Source organism: Panthera tigris, chromosome F3 (assembly GCF_018350195.1).
Source record: "Panthera tigris isolate Pti1 chromosome F3, P.tigris_Pti1_mat1.1, whole genome shotgun sequence".
Taxonomy (NCBI): Eukaryota; Metazoa; Chordata; class Mammalia; order Carnivora; family Felidae; genus Panthera; species Panthera tigris.
In genome coordinates, this window is record NC_056678.1 from 54,660,310 (window position 1) to 54,681,537 (window position 21,228).

The 21,228-nt window shown below is 39.9% G+C and overlaps 1 non-coding gene across 1 annotated transcript; it reads left to right on the forward strand.

The window, feature by feature from the left end:
* Positions 1-20,870: 20,870 nt before the first annotated feature.
* On the forward strand, positions 20,871-20,972 carry LOC122236093. Its single transcript, XR_006214292.1, has one exon. It is a non-coding gene; the product is annotated as a U6 spliceosomal RNA (small nuclear RNA).
* The last annotated feature ends 256 nt before the right edge of the window (positions 20,973-21,228 follow it).

The window sequence follows — 21,228 nt, forward strand, 5'->3', positions numbered from 1 at the left end:
CCCTCACCCCCCATCCTCCATTCCAAATCCACAGTCGTGAGGCGCAGAGTAAGGGGGAAAAATGTTTTCAACCAACCCAGTGATACGCCACCTGGTCCCAAGCAGGCAGTGGCTTCCTTGTTCTGCTTGTACACTGGAAGTGTAAGTTGCATTTTCAAAATTATTCTGTCAGCCCCATGACAATTTAATTTATTTATTTTTTTATCCAGTTTCTCAACTCTGTTTGGGTAGCAATGTCTCGTCAATATCTCATTCAGGTGTAGCATGGAAAAAGTCTAACAACCCTGGGCCGGCAGCCAAGCTTACCAGTGACTGACGCTCGCTTAACTGAGCAAAGATTTGCTCTGCATGAAGTGGGGCTTGACTATACAAGAACCAACAGTGACAGCGAGGGTGCCGGCTGGAATCCTAACAAAGCTGCTTCCAACTTGTGCTCAAGCAAGTGGAACCAGCACTTAAGCTGAATGTTAAGGGGTTTCAATCTTGGTACCTTTTTCCCCCCCATCATTTACCTTCTGAATAAACCCTGGGATTTTACAGGGAAAACAGCACATTAGCACCCTTAAATCACAAATCCTTGTACCTTTTTAAAAGGCTGTTGAAGATTTATTAACTTGTAGGAGCAATCATTTAATTGCTTGCCTCTGCTACACCACACGCTATTTTTTTTTTTTAAATGACCAAATTAAACCTGCCGCACAAATTTGTGCTTTGAAGTTCCTGTAAAAGGATCATTCCTTTGAGGGAATGGTAAAGAGAAGAAATGAAATGCTCTCCTTTGGTACAGATGTCCACACACCCCCACCTTCCCCGCCCAAGATGCCTTCATACACAGAAGCAAATCAATCTCGTTTAAATGCTTCAAATTCATTTCCCAAGCCAGGTCCAAATTTCACTGTCATTTTTCCCTCTGTAATTTCAATGAAAGCCCATAAGCATTTACAAATGGAGGAACGTCATACTTACAATTCTGGGATGTGTAATGCAGCTGTGTATCTTATGAAAAAAACTGTTATGTTTATATATTGCTGTCCTTCCTGTTCAAAGACCACACCACTCGGTAAAGCTGAAGAAACTAGTGAGAAACCCAAAGTCCTTTCCACACCACCGACGTGTGAAAACCTTTCTTTGAATTGAGCTGCAGTGGCAATTAGCAGAGTCTGTTGTTTGAGACTTTGTCTCTTAGGTCAAATGCAGCCCAAAGTCAACGACATAATTTGCCATCTAACCACAATGAATTTGGTGATTTGCAACCGCAGAATCAAATATTTAGGCTAATTTCCACTTCACGTATATACACTAATAGGTACACACACAACTGCCCATCTGCACCTTCGGTGAGCTAGCAGTAATCCGAAGTTGTGTGTGAATAACTAGACAGCGTCTGAGTGACAGAGGCAGTGCATCTGGTTTTTTTAAGCCCTGGATGTCTTTTCCTTGGGAAGGAGCCCTGTTCCATTGCATCAGATGCCCAGTAACGCGATCTCATCAATCTATGTGAGCATCAGAAGTCCGCGCTGGTCACAAGTGAAATTCTCTTCCTTGCCAATTGAGATCGACATGTGCTGTTGTCATAAATATCACACTATCCAATTGGACCAAATTGGTGGTCTTGAGAATAAACGAAGGTACAGTCTGTCAAAGTGAAAGGCGTCTGCAGGGCTCAAGTGTTAGGTTTCCACAAATGACAGTTTCCCGAATCTCTGTGGGTTCAAACACTGTTTTGTAATTGGAAAAAAAAAGGGGGGGGGATTTTTTTTTTTGTCCTTTTGGTATTTTGTTTTGTTTTGGCTGTGTCTGTTTTGTTTCAGTCTGTTTTTTAAGGCATTTATGCCCAGAGTACTACAAAGGGATAGAAGTAGGGCCTCCCTGGCAGGGACATAAAAGTGTGTGGGTTTTGAAGGAGAATGTGTAACTGGAAGGCTGTTCTAACTCTCTCAAACCCAAACCTGGTTAGCTGGGAAACAGTTTTTTAGAGTCGTCCTTTCTTCCCTCTGTGGGACTTGGAACCTGGATGCTATAATTGAAAGCCAGTGTATTAAGCATAACACATCAAACTACTGTTAACACCCAGCCTCCCGCAAGGCTGCCTCCTATAACAGCTCTGTTTTCTGCCTACGGTCTGTGCAGGCAAGTGGAACCGTCACACGCGCTGCATGCTAAAGGCCGCAGCCTTTGTCTTCTCCAAGTTCTGTCTATTTCAGAGGCTAACATGCAGCAATTAGTCTAATTAATGTGAAACAATGAGCTGTGTTACCACTTATCAAATTGATTGTTCCCCTATCAAAACAAAACAGGCTGGCTTTTTGATGTAATTTCAAGAGATGATTTGAAATGTCATGTTGCTGCAAGCCAATTACCTTATGACTAGAGTCACGGTCAACAGAATACATAATTAGCATGAGTTTGGGAAGGCTGCTTACTGCTAGTATGTTAATTAACTGTCTTTTGTCATAAAACAAAAAGGTTGTATGGAAGGTTTTGAAATAGGTCTTTTTTATTTACATTTCTTTGTGCTTATCAACGTGAGGCATGACAATGCAAAAGAATAGAAAATTTTAATTCCACTACTTCAAATTAATACTCAGCTGCAAGGTCAGGCATAATGTGCAGGCTGCAATACCATTCACCTCGCTCTAGTCCTGCCCCAGTGTATTATATTACTCGTGGAGTTAAATTAAGTATCGGGTAAAACTCGAATGGAAGAAATACTGAGCTCCACGAAACAAATCCCCTAATAGACTTCTTTTGGAGCTTCCCTGGCTTTTGTGCATCTTGTGAGGGCTGGACAGCGCTTGCCTGCCCTGGGAATTATATTCAGGTGTCGTCTTTCTATTTCAGTCTTGAAATTTGGAGAGAATAAACCCATCATCAAATGATGTTATTGCCGTTACCTCACTATGGTAGAGAGAGAATGCATAATGGGCACCTGTGGGCTTGTAAAGGAATCCTATCTGTGAGTCCAGGGCTCTGTAACTCATCTGCAGCTTCCCCTCGTATGTGATAACCTGGCAATTCCACATTCTTGATTAAGGAACCAATTCTGTATTTCTGTACTTCTTCAGCTGGAAGGCATGCTGGAGGTAGCTACAATCAGTAACTGACAATTAACAATCAAGTTCATAGCAGCCTTGAGTCATGGTTTGACATGCATATTGGTAGACTAGTCTCTGGTTTAGAGAACAAGCTGGAAGTTACCAAAATTCTAGTATTATTGTTCCACTGCCCGATGGTATTGTTTTACCGGCAAAGGTAGGCGTGACAAGTAAGTGAGATGATTCATTTCCAGAAATACCAAATAAAAGCTGTGCTGTCTAGTTAACAATAGGCTTACAAGCTATTGGAAATATGTACGAACCCCTCCCCTCCACACAATGGAGTCCCAAACCCTTAGACACTTCACTTCCTGGTTCTTCCCGTCTCCATTTCATGGGCTTATTTTTTTTTGCGGGCTTTGTAATAAGCATGTGCCAAAGAACTGACGTCTCTGCGTCACCTCAAAGAATGTACATTTGTTCCAATCAGACTACTTTTGGCCTTACATGGACATAGGCGACTTCCGGATAAGGCTGTAACTTCTGTAGTACTCAGCCAATGAGGAATCGGGGGAGGGGTTTCATGCTAGGAGATAAAGTGCCTGCTGTAAGGCCCAGTGTGCCCATACTAAATGGGCATACTAAAATGCCCATACTAAAATGCCCATACTACCCTAAGCCATCTACAGATTCAGTGCAATCCCTATCAAAATACCAGCAGCTTTTTTCACAGAACTAGAACAAATAATCCTCAGGTTTTATATGGAACCACAAAAGAACCCAAATAGCCAAAACCAATCTTGAGAAAGAAAAACAAAGCCAAAGGCATCATGCTCCCTGATTTCAAAATGCATTATAGGCTATAATAACTTTAAGAGTTTGGTACTTTTAAATTAAAAATTAAAACAGACACACAGATCAGTGGAACAGAATAGAGAGCCCAGAAATAAGCCCACACGTTTATGGTCAGTTAATTTACAACAAAAAGGCCAACAATAACAAGGGGAAAGGAAAGGACAGTCTCCTCAATAAAGGGGGTTCAGAAAATTGGACAGCTACAGGCAAAAGAGTGAAACTGGACCACCATCTTATACCATACATTAAAACTAACTCAAAATGGATTAAAGACTTGGTCTCAGGACCTGAAGCCATAAAACTCCTAGAAGAAGCCATAAGTGGTATGGTGACTTTTTAAATCTGACACCAAAAGCAAAAGCAAGAAAAGCAGAAATAAGCAAGTGGCACTATAGTCACCTAAAAAGCTTCTGCACAGCAAAGGAAACCATCAATAAAATGAAACGGCGACCTATGGAATGGGAGAAAATAACTGCAAATTACGTATCTGATAAGGAGATAATATCCAAAATACACAAAGAACACACACAACTCAACAGCAACAAAGCAAACGATCTGATTTTTAAATGGGCAGATGCTGTGTATAGACATTTTTCCAAAGAAGACATACAGATGGTAAACAGGTACATTAAAAAAAACACTCAACGTCACTAACCATCAAAGAAACGCACATCAAGACCCCAATGAGGGATCATCTCACTCCTGTTAAAATGGCTAGTATAAAAAAGATAAAAGGTAAGGGTCGGTGAGTATGTGGAGAAAAGGGAAACCCTCATACACTGTTGATGAGAATATAAAATTGGTGCAGTCAATGGAAAACAGTATGGAAGTTCTTCAAAAAATTAAAAATAGAACTACCATGCGATCCAGAAATTCCACTTCTGGGCATTTACCCAAAGAAAATGGAAACACTAGCTTGAAAAGATATATCCATATTCACTGTAACATTATTCACAGTAGCCAAGATATAGAAACAACCTAGATGTCCATCCATGGATGAATGTATAACACCTACAATATGTACAACAGGATTTTTAAGAAGCCAGCCATAAAAAATAGAATGGAATCTTACCATTTAGAACAATCGACCTCCAGGGCATTATGCTAAGTGAAATAAGTCAGGACAGAGAAAAACAAACACCGTATGATCTCTCTTATACGTGGAATCTTAAAAAAAAAAAAAGCTCATAGATACAGAGAACAGATTGGTGGTCATAGGGGATGTGGGGTAGGGGAGAAATGGGTGCATTGTTTTTTTTGTTTTTTGTTTTTTTTTAGTTTAAGTAAATTGAATACAATATTTTAAAATGTAGTGTGGAAAACATTAAATGGATGGGGCATGGTATTTTTTCTTTTGGAACACGTGTGTCTCATTTGGGTGATGTAGGGTGGGGGAAGCTTGGGGTATAGAAAGTTGACAGGACGGAGGCAGGGCCCAGTAATGCACAGCAGGAAAAGACTGAGATTCTCTGTAAAACTCTTCACCCCTGTGAATCCAAAATATTTTCTTGAAATTTAAGAAAAACTTAAAAATATATGAGGAATTGTGATTATAAATTTTAAAGATGGTCGATGGGGGAGAGAGAATCAAGATGAGAATGGTTACTAAGAAACCTGGATCATGGGTGCCCGGGTTGCTCAGTTGGTTAAGTGTCTGACTCTTCATTTTGGCTCAGGTCATGATCTTATGGTTTCTGAGTTCGAGTCCCATGTCAGGATCTGCATTGAGAGTGCAGAGCCTGCCTGTAATTCTTGCCCTATCCCTCTCTCTCTGCCTCTCCCCTGCTCATTCTCTCTCTCTCTCTCTCTCTCTCTCTCTCTCTCTCTCTCTCTCTCTCTCTTTCAAAATAAATAAACTTTGAAAAAAAAAAAAGAATTAAGTGGTAATAATAGCTAACTATTGCTGAGTGCTTTTGAGATGCCAGGGTAACACTGACCCCGGTATAGTCATGAACTTAGTATGTGAGGAAGGTAGCAACAAATGAAATTTACTAAATTCGTAGCTCAGCAGGAGGATCCTGGAGTGTGTGGCACATTCATACATTGTAATGAAAAGGTCACAGAACCTTAGTGTTGAATGAAATCTTCGACATGTACTCACCAACCTCCCTCCAATTCTTCCTACACTGGCCCTCACAGATTGAAATGAGACTCCTTTCAGGGACAAGTCTCTTTGGGGCATTTTAGAGAAATATCCGTATATGTTCCAAAAGTTTTTGGATCCTTGCTGACCAAAAAATTTAGAATTTCTGAGGGGGTGTAATTCTTACCCTGAAGCTAAAGAACACATCCTAGATAACGTGAGGTGTCACAACATCTGTGCTTCGGGCACTTAAGAGGATGAGACAAAGTTCATGTAAAATGACTTGGCTGAAAACAAGTCCTGTCTGAACTAGAAACTTGGATGAGTCTTGATGAGAGATCATCAGTGAATCTAAAATTAGCAAGTTGGAGACTAAACATCGGGTTTGGTAACAATCGAGTGCAACAGTATACTTGTAATATTATTTATTCTTTTTTTAATATAATTTATTGTCAAATTGGCTTATATACAACACCCAGTGCTCATCCCAACAAGTGCCCTCCTCAATGCCCAGCACCTGTTTTCCCCTCTCTCCCACCCCCCATCAACCAACCCTCAGTTTGTTCTCTGTATTTAAGAGTCTCTTACGGTTTGCCTCCCTCCCTCTCTGTTTGTAACTATTTTTCCCCCTTTCTTTCCCCCATGGACTTCTGTTAAGTTTCTCAAGATCCACATATGAGTGAAAACATATGATACCTGTCTTTCTCTGACTGACTTATTTCACTCAGCATAATACCCTCCAGTTCCATCCACAGTGCTACAAATGGCAGCATTTCATTCTTTCTCATTTCCAAGTAGTATTCCATTGTATATATAAACCACATCTTCTTTATCTATTCATTAGCTGATGGACATGTAGGCTCTTTCCATAATTTGGCTATTGTTGAAAGTGCTGCTATAAACATTGGGGTACAAGTGCCCCTATGCATTAGCACTTCTGTATCCCTTGGGCAAATTCCTAGTAGTGCTATTGCTGGGTCACAGGGCAGTTCTATTTTTAATTCTCTGAGGAACCCCCATACTGTTTTCCAGAGCAGCTGCACCAGTTTGCATTCCCACCAGCAGTGCAAGAGGGTTCCCATTTCTCCACATCCTCGCCAGCATCTATAGTCTCCTGATTTGTTCATTATAGCCACTCTGATCAGCGTGAGGTGGTATCTCAGTGTGGCTTTGATTTGTATTTCCTCGATAGTAATATTATTTATTCTCGAACGCAGCCCCCACCAAACCATACCTCAGTCCATAACATCACTATGCATAGCATCAAACTTCATTTTATAGAATTCTGTCAATGGATTTTTTTTTCCTAATTTTTTTCTCAGCTGGGAAGGAAAGAAGGAAAACAATTAAAAAGAGAGAAAGGGAAGATAAATGGCTGGTACTCTGCTGGTTTTTACTTCCACGGTCTACGTGTTTAAACACCAGGTGTTGTGCTAAATATCTGTGTTACCTTTTTACGTTCTCACAGCAGCCCTGCAAGGTGGTTACTATTTTCCCAACTCTGTCTCTTTCTAAATGTTAATGATAAGTCAAGAAGGCTTAGAAAGGATAATTAATTACACCAGGGCCTTGAACTAACTCTGACTCTTAAAATTCTACTCCTTCCCACTACACAGGCTGTTTGGTGTTTTGCTGTTTTTAAATTTTAATGTGATATCAGAGATGAATAAAGGTCTGATGCTTTTTAAGAATAAAAGAAAACCAAAAAGACCTCTGGTCATCATCATTAAAAACAGAATAAAATGAATCAGGGACAAAAACTAGCCCCACCAGGAAGCAGTTTGAGGAGTTCCATTGCTATCATTTGAAGTCTTACAGATTAGGGATTTCAGGAAAACTGGGCCATAACAACACTTTTTGTGCTGAATCCAAAGTGTTTTCTGGGAATTTAAGAAAATTTTAAAGCAAATCAATGTGTGCAGAAAACAGGGCATTTTTTTCTGCTCCATAAAAGCTACAAGTCCTCAGAAACGTTTCTTTGGGCTTTAAGCAAGCCCTAACACCAACACCGAAAGCAGCACGAAACCGAAAACCGAAACCGAAAACAGTGTCTTCCTCAGCAGATCTAACAAGGCGTTGAGTGCCAAAGCCTGAGGGACTGTCACCCCTCTCACGTACTGAAGGGAGACAAGAGCTCTCCGGGAACCAGCAGGAGGCAGAGTGAAGGGACATGGAGTGAGTAGTCCCACAGACACATTGTTGGGACATCAGGCACTCGGCTGGCCCCCACCGCCTTTCACAAAGCTAACCATCTCTTCGTGTCAGGACAAATCGGGCAGGCCGCAGATCTTTTTCTCCTTTTCTCCCACTTCAATAAGATGAGTGCAGGGAATGAGAAAGAGAGAGACGGAGGAAAAAACGGGGACAGTTCAGTTCACATGACAACACGGCGACATAGCCACGTGCCTGAAAACAGTTCTTGAGAACTCAGAATCTTTTTAGGAGGGGTGGCCACACAGACAGAGTGGCAGCGGGGGCCAAGTCACCCACTGGACTGGATGCTCACAGCATGAATGTCAGAAAGCAATTGCTACATGACTTGACAGTGACATATATGTCAGTGTTTCTATGTAGTAAGTCTCGAAGAAAACGTAAAAGTCTGAAAAGAGCCCAGCTGAGAAGAATATAGATAGTCTATAAGAATATAAGAGATAGCAAGATTGTATATGAGGGAGGAGACAGGCTAGGGAGAGCCTCATAATATGGTTAATGAAGAGATGAATGGCCTACAGAATACGTGGGTCAGTAACAACACGAATAATATGTCTGTCTGTCTGTCTGTCTGTCTGTCTCTCTCTCTCTCTCACACACACACACACACACACACACACATTTTTGTTTATGGATTAGCTGGCCCACTTTCCAAAAAGGAATACTTGGGAACAAACAGGATATGCACATAGAAACGAGAAAATAGCCCATCTTTACCCACAGCCCTGATCAAAACATACTAAACCACTGGGCTCCCCTTTAAGCGGCAAAACACATTTCAGAAAATAAAAAGAGTAAAATATTAAATTACTGGATTTATTAGCAACACATATGAAGAACCTGAATTCTACAAAGATTTCTTTTTTAACCAGGAGACTATGGTTGCTTTTGAGAAAGTGTTTGGTATGGGAGAAGATGGAACCTATCAAATAAAATGAGATAATATAAATATTTCATTTAGTCGTTATCATCTCTCTTTATGATGATGAGAAGAGATTATTATCATATTTTTTATTCTAACCCATAAAAAGTGGTCAATCTTCTACATTTGTAATGGGCTCCAGCACACTAATCTTAGTTTGGCATAAAGCTCATACAAACCACTCAAAATTTTCAATATAAATGTAATGACTTCTGATTTTAGGGAAAAATAACAATGCTCAAAAAACATCACTGGTTAACTCTAACTTCTCCCATTGGTCATTTATGTAAGTACGTGCACTTGCAAAAAATAAACTTTCTGCATATTCATTATGAAGAAGACGGATGATAATCAGTAGGAGAGACAGCAAATTCCTTCTTGAGGATTAGGCTCCAATTGGTTGAATTTCAACATCAACCTGGCAATTTTACTATTAAGTCAGCAGAAGTGAGTTCTTATACACTCTGCCACTTTACTGCCGGAGAACATCAGGCAAAGGGAAAAGAACACGCTAGAATAAATTGTGCATTATTTCTGGCATTAGTTAAAGGAACAGAGCATTATAAGAAAAAAAATACAGTACCATTGATTTTTACAGGTGTTTAATACAGATAAGCTGAAAAAAGGGTTTCCATTTTAAGCCCAGTGATGGCTAAAGATGCATTCAAATATGTTCAAAAGCAATCTAAAGTCTTCTAAAATGGTGTTTAAGCTATTCAAGCAAAACGTAAATAGTTTTTGTCGTCGTACTGAGGAATGTAGAACAAAAACAGAGTCCAAGGAGCTGACTCTGGCACACTGCCGGCCACCGTAAAATCAGGGGGTCATTAAAACAGAGGTAATACTGTTTATCCATTACATGATCACAGGTTATTTAGAGAAAACAGTAGCAGGCTGTCCTTAGAAAGGTAGGAGGCATAATTACCCTGGAAGCCTCCAAGCCCCACTTTCAAGAGAAGACACCAAAAGAAACAATCAAGTTGAAGACTCAAATATATGTGTAAGAGAGATATTATATAAAGACACCAAATCCATGATGTTTTTTCTTGTCTGTTGTTAACACATTTCGTTAAAGTTCATTAGAAGAATAGGAAAAATTCTGTTTTTATCTGACAACACTAAGTGGATACATCTAAGTGCTTTGCAAAAACCAAATTATAAAAAAAGTTCACGTTTGCATGATCACTGGATAATTTTTCTACTTAACGTATTTTCGGGGGCCGCTGACCTCCAATTTCGTCAGTGCTCTTTGTACAACTGATGACCTAATGAGCAAGGCAACAAAAGAAAGTGCCCATTCTGACCACATTCCAAGATGCTGTGAGACAATGACAGAGACATCTGCTTTGGGCATTCTTTACCACGAACTAAGACTGGTCTTCCTTGTATTAGCAATCAGCCTCAGAAGTACATTTTGATAACTCTGGCTCAAATATAAGTCTAATTTCTATAGTTCAGATCCCTTGTACATATTTTTAACTATTCCTCCCTGTCCATGACCTTGGCCAGATACCATCTCTTTCCCAATACAACGATGACCATATCCTAACTGATATGGTGGGTGCTCTTGTGTGGACAAATCAGAGGGGCTGTAGTTAGCCAAAGCCTTCTGGTCAGCTGACCAAGAAGCATAAATTTAGTGCCTGTTTTCTATGCCATAGAGCAATGAGGACCAGGCAGACGTAAACGAGGATAAAAAGGGCTCGGTATACAAAAATATCCCTCTCCTCACAAGTATTAGAATAATTACAAAACAGCATGTTAACTAGAACAAGGAAACAGTGTAGAGCTGAACGGCTCGGTCTAAGTGTTGTGTGGTGTAAGCTAGAGTCGCGGCCAAAGCTGGACAGGATTATTGTAAAGATGCCCAGTCACTGACAGATCCCGTGAGCCTTGATGGCTGACTCATGTTCTGGATATGCTAAAGCAGAAATCCCACAACTTGATGCTGCTGTATGATAAACACATGATATGATCAGCTAAAAGTCAGAGCACCTAGAGAAATGACCTTGACAAGCTGGTTAATGATACTTCTAGATGCTAACTAGCTCAGCTGTGCCGTCCCCGTGTCTCACTTTCCATATGTAAAATGTCAGGGGGCTCCTTTATGTCATCAGTACTAAGCGGACAGGTAAGGGCAGTCTCTGTAATATCAGGAACTTGGTGAGATTTTTGAATTCAGTTATATGTGTAATATGATGGAACCTGATTAAAAAGGATGAGGGGCCATAACTCAGCTCAGAGGATATCAGAATGTATATTATATGGAGTTATACTAATATACAGGTTTTGATTCTATGTAGGTGGGGTGAGGGGGTAGCAAGAATAAGTTCTGAAGCCAGAAAATCAAGACCCAAGTCTATCTTTGACCAACATTGAGCAACATTTGGTAGGTCGTTTAACCCCTCAGGTGGCTTGTCTGTAAAACGGGGAAATAGAAAAGCCCGTCCCTCCCAGGGGTATCATAGTGAAACTCACACAAGTTGCTATGAATGAAACTGTCCATAAATGCTTCAGCACTATACACATACAGTGGTTATTATTATTTACCTGGGTTTATACCACAAAGTCCTACTTACAGAGGGAGAAAAATCATTCAGTAAACAAGCTCACTCCTTTAGGAAAGAATTCTTACCACTCTTGCGAATTTGAGGAATAGTATCTCAGTTGCATTAACTGGTGTTTATTAATGTATTATGAACGCCTGCCGTGGCATCTGATTCACAATAAAGAGATTAAGCAGACTAATTTGTCATTTATTTTCCAATGCCTGCTTTCCTGCCCGCAGCACCACTAATATCCCAAGAGCGCCTCAACCCAATTATTTCCCATTTTGCAATACTTGCAGAAAGTCGTGCTAATGTGCCCAAAAGGCTTTGCTCCTTGGTGGGGGAAAAAAATTAAAATAAATAAATAAATAAATAAATAAATAAATAAAACAATAGCAAAAAAGTTCCTGCTCTGCCCACCACAACACTGTTGTCATTTGGGGAAAAGAACCCCCACCTCCTCACCCCCGCCAGAAAACTGGGCCATGTCTGATCATCAAACCAAATTAGCAGCTTGACTGTGTGGTACGCACGAGCCACAGACCTGCACTTACTTAGTATTTGTTTCGGGGGTGAAGGCAATTCCAACTGTAGAATGAAATTCACAACCTAGAGAGAGCTGAATTATACTATGCCTATACACACACACACTGTTTTGTTTGCTTATTTGGGGAATTGCATGTCAAAATCATTCAAATAACTGGCGAATTCGACTTTTTTTTTCTTCTCAAAAAAATTAATAACCAGTTGTTTAGCCAATTCCAAATATTAATTTGCAAATAATTTGTGAATGCAGACACAGCTCATTATTAATAGAAGAAGCATAAAGATTCCTCATTGTCTATGCTTTTTAATCCAGCCTTATAAACGGTTTTCAACCTTACCATGTAATATTTCTGCTATTTCCTTCAGTCTGTTTCACTTTGAAAATATGCTTTTTGCTTATCCCAGGAGTTTCTGTCTTGCTTAGGGCAAAATACTCCAACATGCGTTCACAACTATGAACTGTAAACATTTCTCTACCTTATTCAGCCGAAGGCTCATAGCCCATTTAAATGCCTGTGGATCATTTCAGAAGCATACCAGACTCCACAGAGTTACCAAAAATAATTATTCTTCTAAAACTTTCCAATTTTACCAACAACATAAAGCTTATATTTAAAAAATGTGATCATTTTAGCTGTGGGGAGATACTGACTGAAAACATACTGTTTTTTATTTCAAATATGATTAGCTTCAAGAATGAGCTACAATAGATTAAGTTCATCTCTATGAGGTTATTTCTTACCATTGTTTTTTAAATCCTCCCCCCGCTTGCTTTAATCAAGAATAGGAATGTTAAGGGCTTGATGCAGGGAAGAAGCATAGATTAGTGGTTAGCATAATGGCATGAAAGTCAGGAAACACGAATTCTATTCTCGGCCAAGCGCTCTTAGGTGAGCTCATGATTTACAGCCTCAGTTTCTCCATACATAAAAGTAAAGTGTTGCACATCCCACAAATGACTATGTGCCAGGCACCGAGCTAAGCACTTTAAAAGGATTATTTTATTTAATCCTTGTAAGTAGATAATGTTGTTACCCTAATTTTACAAAGGAGGTGACTGAGGTACGGGAGGTGAAATAAACGGCCCAGGGCTGCACAGACAGGAGCTGCAAAGGCTGAGTTCTAACCCATAGGCCACTCTGCTTTCTATGTGGCTGGCTTCAGCATTATTTGAAAGGGCTTCGCGAATGGTATAGACCACATACCGATCCAGAAATTTTCCAGAATAGGGGCCCAGATGTTCCTCTCTCCTCTCTGGGGCTCTGTGGATAGGCTCCCAAATGCACCCACACCAGGTGACTCTTACCACCTGCCGTGGGAGGACCCCCTCCGGCTCAGGCCTCCCTGGCTGTGCTGCACCTGGGTGCTCCCCCTACCCCACTCTGCAGTTGCGACACAGCACAGCTTTATCTGCCAACTGAACCCAGGACACGCGGGTCCGGTTGGGCACAGCTGGTGGCAGGAGGCTCAGATTTCTGATGAACTGAACACAATGCAGCAGCACAGTCACACGACCATTATGAAATCACATGCTCGCTGCTAATTTTTCTAGCATCAGTGTGTGGACTATTTAAAACCTCCCTGCCCTCCACCCCCTAGCTCTTAAATGCCTTCCTCGGGGTAAAAGTTCAGCTAGGGGAATATCGGCCATATGTCATTTGCTGTCATTATTTTCTTTGCAAAGTGAGGAACAAACACACGGAAACTGGCTTTCAGGGGACAATTTTTACAATTGCGGGCAGCATGTGTACCAAATGGCACCCTTGCAAAGGGTAAAGAGCCAACACCGGATCTCTCTGCTCAAACCCGGTGTTTGCAGGAGAAGCCAACCCGAACTTAACCTACAGGAGGACTAAGGGAATGCCTCTTTCACTACGAGGATTCATCTTCGGTATCAGAGCAAACTTGCTAAGTTAGGAGCGAAGGTTTAAAAGGTCTTAACTACCACAGAACATCTTTGGGTGCTGTATGAAACATGGTTTTAAAATACACCACAGTGGGGAGTGTTCATTAGAAACTGTGGTCACTTAGCACATTTCATAACTGGGAAATTAACGAGTTGTCGATCTTCATGTTTCAGGACTTTGGTGAAGCAGTGAACAGTCAAAACTGTCTTTTGTGTGTGAGCCAAAAATAAATAAGAAATTCTACAGTAAAGGAACCAAAAACGTCCTGGTATTTTAACGTGCCTGGAATAAGACGGCAATTGGCAAGCACCTAACTTCCCTGAAACTCAAGAGTGTTGACATACAATTGCGAGACCAGTATCTGCACGTTTAAGAGAACGAACCTTGGTTTAGAGAAGCCTGGTATCCACTAAACCCTAACTGGGGGGAAGAGAAACAACGAATCATACATAGGACTTTTAAGATGTTTTGAAAAACCCCTCCCTATAAAGAGGCCTTTGAAAGAGGGCGAACACTGAAGAGTTTGCTAATACAGAAAGAATATCTTTCCAAAGAAGTCATTAACACAATGTGGGGCATATATCAAGGCTGAGGGAAAACATTTTTTGGTCTTTTTATATTCAAATATCCTCTTTACAAAACACTACTTTCTTTGGCTCAAAAATCAGAAATAATTTAAACAATTTTGTAGCAAAACACCACATAGTGCCAACTGTTTTCATTAAAGAAAAAAAAAAAAAAAACAATAAAAAACCCAGGAGTTTGGTGAGCCAATATAATGTGAGCAAATTTCCTTAAAAGAAAACTTGCCCTGGATACACATCAAATGACTAGAAACTTTTAGAAAACTATTTAACTTCTAGAAAACTAACTCTTCTCCTTCTTATAAATGTTGAAAAAAAAAAAAAAAAACAGCTACAGATGCAGATGAACTGCTGAACTCAATCCTTGCTGTTTAAAATGTATTTCAATAGACTAGCCAATGTATCATCTAAGCATAAAAAAGACGTACAGTAATAGCATTCTGAAAAATGAATTAAGAACACATTGTCATCAACTCCAGCAAAAATAATAAAGGTAGAAAAGATTAAGAGGCAAGCATATCTTTCTGAATTGTAAAATGGGTTTATAGGTCTTCTAATAACAACTTTTACTCAAACCTTACATAAATAGGCTTAGATGATACAAATATTATGTGGGCTGTGTGGACACTCCCAGGTTCCTAATCATGTTTAGGGATTACTTGATAGAACAGAGACATTTCATTCCAATTGGGCCAGGGGATTACAGCGAAGAAACATCTAATATTCCAATTTTTAATTTCATGCATTTTTTATTTACCTTTAATGATGCTGTATATATTCATCATCCTGAAATATTAAAACAGTATGAAAAAAGTAATAAATTGGTGGAAAATTTAGGGAATAGTAATGCAACAGCACGCAAATCATACACTATCAAGTGCTTGATACACATTTAAAATTACTGCCTACTACGGCAAAGCCAAATTCCTAGCAGATTTCTGAAGCACAAAGTCACAATAAGAAGATCAGCAGAACAGACTGAAATAATAGAATATTCATCCCTCTAATCCATATGCAATTCTTTAGGGCTTTTTTTTTTTTAACAATGCATATGAGGTCTGACTGTATTCAGGATTTAAATAAGTTGTCTCTCTCCTTCCTGCTCCTCTCTATTTTTATGTAAAAAAAATGTATATACAGTTATCATTTCTGCACTGCTACACCAACAGAAGACAAGGTTAGCACATTTCCTCACACCTCAAATGAAACAATAGCATTTTAAACAACAAAAGTGTTAAAAAAAATACCGTTTACTCATCCCACTAAAGCCTCCTGAAACAGCTTCTTGGGAAAAAGGAAAGTTGGTGTCATTCATGGGTGGGGGTGGGGGAGAGAAGTGGAGTGGTAGTTTTATCCTCTAATTACCAATTAATGCATTGATATAATATTACATTTAAATATTGACAAAAAGTGCTAAAGGTGTCATCTGTGAAACCTTTGCTCATCTTTGCTCATTCACCTTCCCTTGCAGAGAGATGAGACGGTCTACTGGGCATTAATAAATATTGTAACAAGGAACAGAAAATTACAGAGGCATAAGCCTCCGTCAGCTGGCCTGGCTTGAGCACTTCTAGGAGAGCACTTGGAATTCTGGGAGAGGAAAGGACACTGGACATTACATGCCCAGCAGTCTCAGTTCCATGGTCAGAGACTTAGCCTGTGTTCTAATGCTGCATGTTGACAGCGGTCATCCTGCAGGAGGTATGGTGTTTTTAAATGACCTTCTTTTGATTTCTTTGTGTATTCTGATTTTTTTTTCTTTAATGAGCACTTACTACCTTATAACAAGGAGAAAAACCAACAAAACAGAAACTCCTCAAAATACTACCTATCTCCTTCTTTAAGACGCTTTCTTCAATTCACCCAAAAGAATGGTCCCTCCTTTTTTTTCTTCTTTTTAAAGATTTTATTCTTAAGTAATCTCTACACCTAATATGGGGCTCGAACTCACAACCCCGAGATCAAGAGTTGCACGCTCTTCCCACATGAGCCAGCCAGGCACTCCTGTCCCTCCTTTAAGCTCATGTTGCTAGCAAATCTCTTAGGGCCCATATCATATTCTGCCTCACGGTATGGTCCCCTGCTTTAAAAGTATGACTGTTATAACATTAAGTCCCTTCAGGGCAAAGGCTGGGGCTTCTTTTCCATTATTTTCTCTCTTGCATTACTGATCACGGCCCTTACCACCAAGTGGGTATTTAATAATTTGTTGGTGTTGTTGTTGAATTGACTAAAACTAGTTTTATTAAGTGCTTTTACTTCTGTTATACTCACTGTTTTTCAGCTCACTACTCCAATTAGACAAGTCTGCCAGGTGTAGATGTGGTTAGTGGCCATGCATGACGCGAAACTCAGAGATGCAACACCTTCTAGAAAATAAATTGGAGAGGGACTTGCATGCCCTACCCTCTCAAACACAGACCAGAAAAGAAAAGAGAGCACGCAGCTCTGCAGAACAAGGAAAACATTTACAGCATGTGGAGCAGAAACAAACAGTAAGATGTTGGAAACAAAAGTTCCTATTTTCACCGAGCCATAGAAAAATGTATGGGACATGATGGGGCTACACAGGCGAGAGAAGAAAAGAATTCTTCATTCCACCTAAGAAAGAGGAACAGGAATTTCTTTTGGGGAAGAGAAGCAGCTGAACCCAAATGTAATATATATAAAAGCATAGCCTGGTAAAATTTTAAATGAGAAGGGAAGCCTGAAGGAAATTCTCACATTCCAGACCACAGCTCTTAAAATCCTTTGCCAACCCCTCTTTGCCATTTGCCTGGCAGTAACTTGTCACCATTTCTCTCTCGCTCTCACAATACATCCCAGAGTCCAGATAAACTGAGAATCCAACCAATTTTAATCCAATTCCTTCCTGAAGTTTTCTAGCTTTTTCCTTCATTCCTCTTGAAAGATATTAGGACACTTGAGGGCAAAGATATTCAAAATATGGAGGATGAATGCAAGAGGAAAAGAGAAGGAGGAACATATTAAATCTGATGTAAACTGCAGAAAAAACCAAACCTACGTCTTCTTATTCCCTCTCTGTCTTTTGTCAGAGCAAACTGCCTTCAATTCTAATTATGACATGATGATCCTATATATGACATATCATCTTTTTTTTTTTTTTCAGTTCAAGTTCCCATGCCAGTAAGCCTTTCGACTCTAGGCAAACATTCAAGAATTCAGGAGTGTTCTCCAGTTCTTGTGTGAACCAAAATGTGTCAGCCCACAGCAGGTGTTTCCGTTGCTCTGAGATTCTCTGCCGAGTACATCCAGCATTTGGCCAAAGCTTCTCACAGACAATACTTTGGGCTTTGCTATTAGCCACCCAGACTTGCTAGGGTTAATAAATTACCTGATACTTCTAACTGGTGACAACAGGTCAAGGTGTCACGTGTGAGGGGGCAGAGAAAGTGGTAAGATTTTGCTAATTTAAAATTCTATGCCATGAATTTCTGTGCATGAAAGCCTTCTTCCCTTTCCCATAGAAGTATTCCATTCCTTGTCTACCTGCTCTCTCTTCAGGATTTCATGAACTTTGCTTTCCCTATCTTTGTGGGCTGCTAGTATTTGATCAGAGGTGGGTTTCGGGGGAAAATATTTCTATAACATGAATAAACATTAGGCTTTCAAGAATAATGGTTTGTTTTAAAATATTTATTTATTTTTGAGAGAGAGAAAGCACACGAACGGGAGAGGGACAGACAGAAAGAGGAGGCAGAGGATCCCAAGCAGGCTCTGTGCTGACAGCAGAGGGCCTGATGCAAGGATCGAGCCCACGAACAGTGAGATCATCACCGGAGCCCAAGTCAGACGCTTAACCAACTGAGCCACCCAGGCACCCGATAAACAACATTATGTAGTTTTTGGAGCCGGACTTGTTTTTTTAGCTTAAGTTACATGTATGTGAATTCATAAAAATGTCTGAGCTAACGAGGACAGAACAGAGTCAGGCCAACTGTCACAGACAGTTGGAAAGAACCATTGGCAACTACTGTTGTCTGCTCCTTCCTCCTGGGACTGACACATGCTTTAGATTTCCCTTTAGATTTAGATTTCCTTCAGATTTCCCCCTTCTAAACCATACTCTCTTGCTGATGTTGCTATTTAGTAGGAGTTTCAGTTTTCTGGGAAAAGCGCTAAATGTTTCACCCATTCAACTGAACCATTTGAAAAATTGTCACATTTGACTCTCACAATGAAATCTTGTAGGAGAAACTATTATCTCCATTTCACTATTGTTATTTGTATCACGTGACTACTTATGGACAAAAGCTGGGCTATGTGGAAATAGCTGGTGGCCTCCCTGCTCTACAGTCCCTCAGTGGCTCTCCCTCCACCCTATGGCCGAGCAGGATAGGAGTTAGAACATTGGCACAAATTTGGAAACTCTGGCGTGGTAAGTCACAGGATGTCAGACCGGAATCATTTTACTCTCTCTATAGAGATGGAGATGTATTTTTTTAGAGTTGTTTGAGGCTGACATTATTTGATAGTGAATTTCAACCTATGCCGCTTTTCTAAAACAGAGTTTCCTTATGAAATAATGATACTCTCCGAAAGTCTAAATGGACAAGAAATTACATAAAATAACTAACACTTGGACTAAACCAATTTTTTTTTCAACAAACCCACTTAAAATCACCTCAAGTGTAAAAGAGATGACGAACAACGTAAGGAAACTTATCACCTGAAGACAAATAATGGTATCAGGGTTGTAACTGCACTCCTTAGCAAAATGCTTGCACACATCAACCAACTTAAAGAAAAAAAGATGTACTGAAAGTACTAATTATTTTTTCCCAGTCCTTCCCTCCTCAACCATTCAAACCCAGTGGCACACAATTGTTGTTTAACAAAGTGAATTGTGCAGGTGTGTGGAAGGCTTATCTTCAAGTCATCAAGGATTTATGCTACTTCTTAGACTGGGGCTGTTTCTGGGTATCATGGATTATCAGTGTGTTCCTTCATTTGTTTATATAAATGGGCCAATGGCTGTTGAAACACTTCAGAGCACTTAACTAAAGTAAACAAAGCTCGTGAACTTTAAATATCCAACAAGAGGAGCTATTGACAAGTAAGACTTTACTTAGCAAATCTCAATATCATTTGGAACCTTAATACAATCTTCCAGATTGACAAAGAGGGCATACAATTCAGACATTTATCTTAACTAAGGCTCCACGTAGAAGATACTATCCTGATCCAAGACAAGGTTCAAAATATAATGCTGCCATCTAGTAGTTTTGCTTGCTTTCTTTCATTGTTATTGAGGCTGAGGAGGAGTCTACCCACATTAAGAAGGGAAAGAGGGTCTTCAACTCATATTTTAGCCTTCTAGCTTTTTGATTCCCTCACTCCTTGATTCTTAAACTCAAAGATATTTCCACAGGGAAATCCTGTGATGAGAACCTTAGATTAACAGCAAGATACCTCTATTTCAGTCCCAGTATTCCCATTATCTGAAAGCCTGTGCATAACTCATGAACCCTCCCTGAGAACCACATCTTTGATCTGTAAAAAGTCGGACTAGGATTGATGCAAAGACCTCTTTCAATTCTAATAGCCAATTATTCTTATTATTTAATGTATTTACAATGATAAAATCATCTGATTGATTTATATTGGTAGCTAGAGAAAGAGCTATAGTACTGTGGTCTATAGGGTTCTAGAAAAACACTACCAAATAGTAACAATGGTTTCTTTGTGTTGTTTCTTTTATGTTGAGAAAGAAACTAACAGCATGTCTCTCTGGTGAGTTTTGGAGATGTTAATATCATGATCCCACTGGAGATGCTGGAGAGTCATTCTTGCTATTTCCCTTTGGAATTCTGTATCTTACTTCAGTTACTTGGATATGGCTTTCTTTGATCTAGTGCCAGGAGGGAAAACACAAAAGAAAACACATCCTTTTTAAGAAATTCAAATCACTTAATCTTATTTCCATTTTCCTTTCCAGGCTGACAAATAAGTTGATTTTCAGCTCTTCCTGAACTTTTAGGTTTTCTAATCCAACCAACTTGCTTATCATCTGGAGTGTTGTAGCCACCACGTTTCTGGTGGGAATGCCAGCTTCCTTTATGGGGTTCAAGGCATTAGACTAAAAGAGACTTCTCAGGAAAAATGCAAAACTAGTGGACTAGGATTTCCTAACTTATGGTTTAAAAAGCAGTTGTATGCACTTCAGCAGCACATATACCAAAATTGGAGGATACAGAGAAGATTAGCATGGCCTCTGTGCAAGGATGATGTACAAATTTGTGAAGCGTGCCAGACTTTTGCCTATGGCCCCACCGCCTTCAACATGCCGGGTCTAGTATGATCTGGAAAGCTAAACACGTTGGGGGCCTGGTTAGTACTTTGATGGAAGGCTACCTGTGAACACCTGGGTGCTGGAGGCTTTAAAAAAAAAAAAGTAAAAAGCATTAAAGTAATATTCACAACCTCTGTTACTTATCCACTGCCCTCCATCACAACAAACATGTTAGTTTTGTACACACCCTTCACAGAATGGGGCTGACTGGAGCTCTACAGGA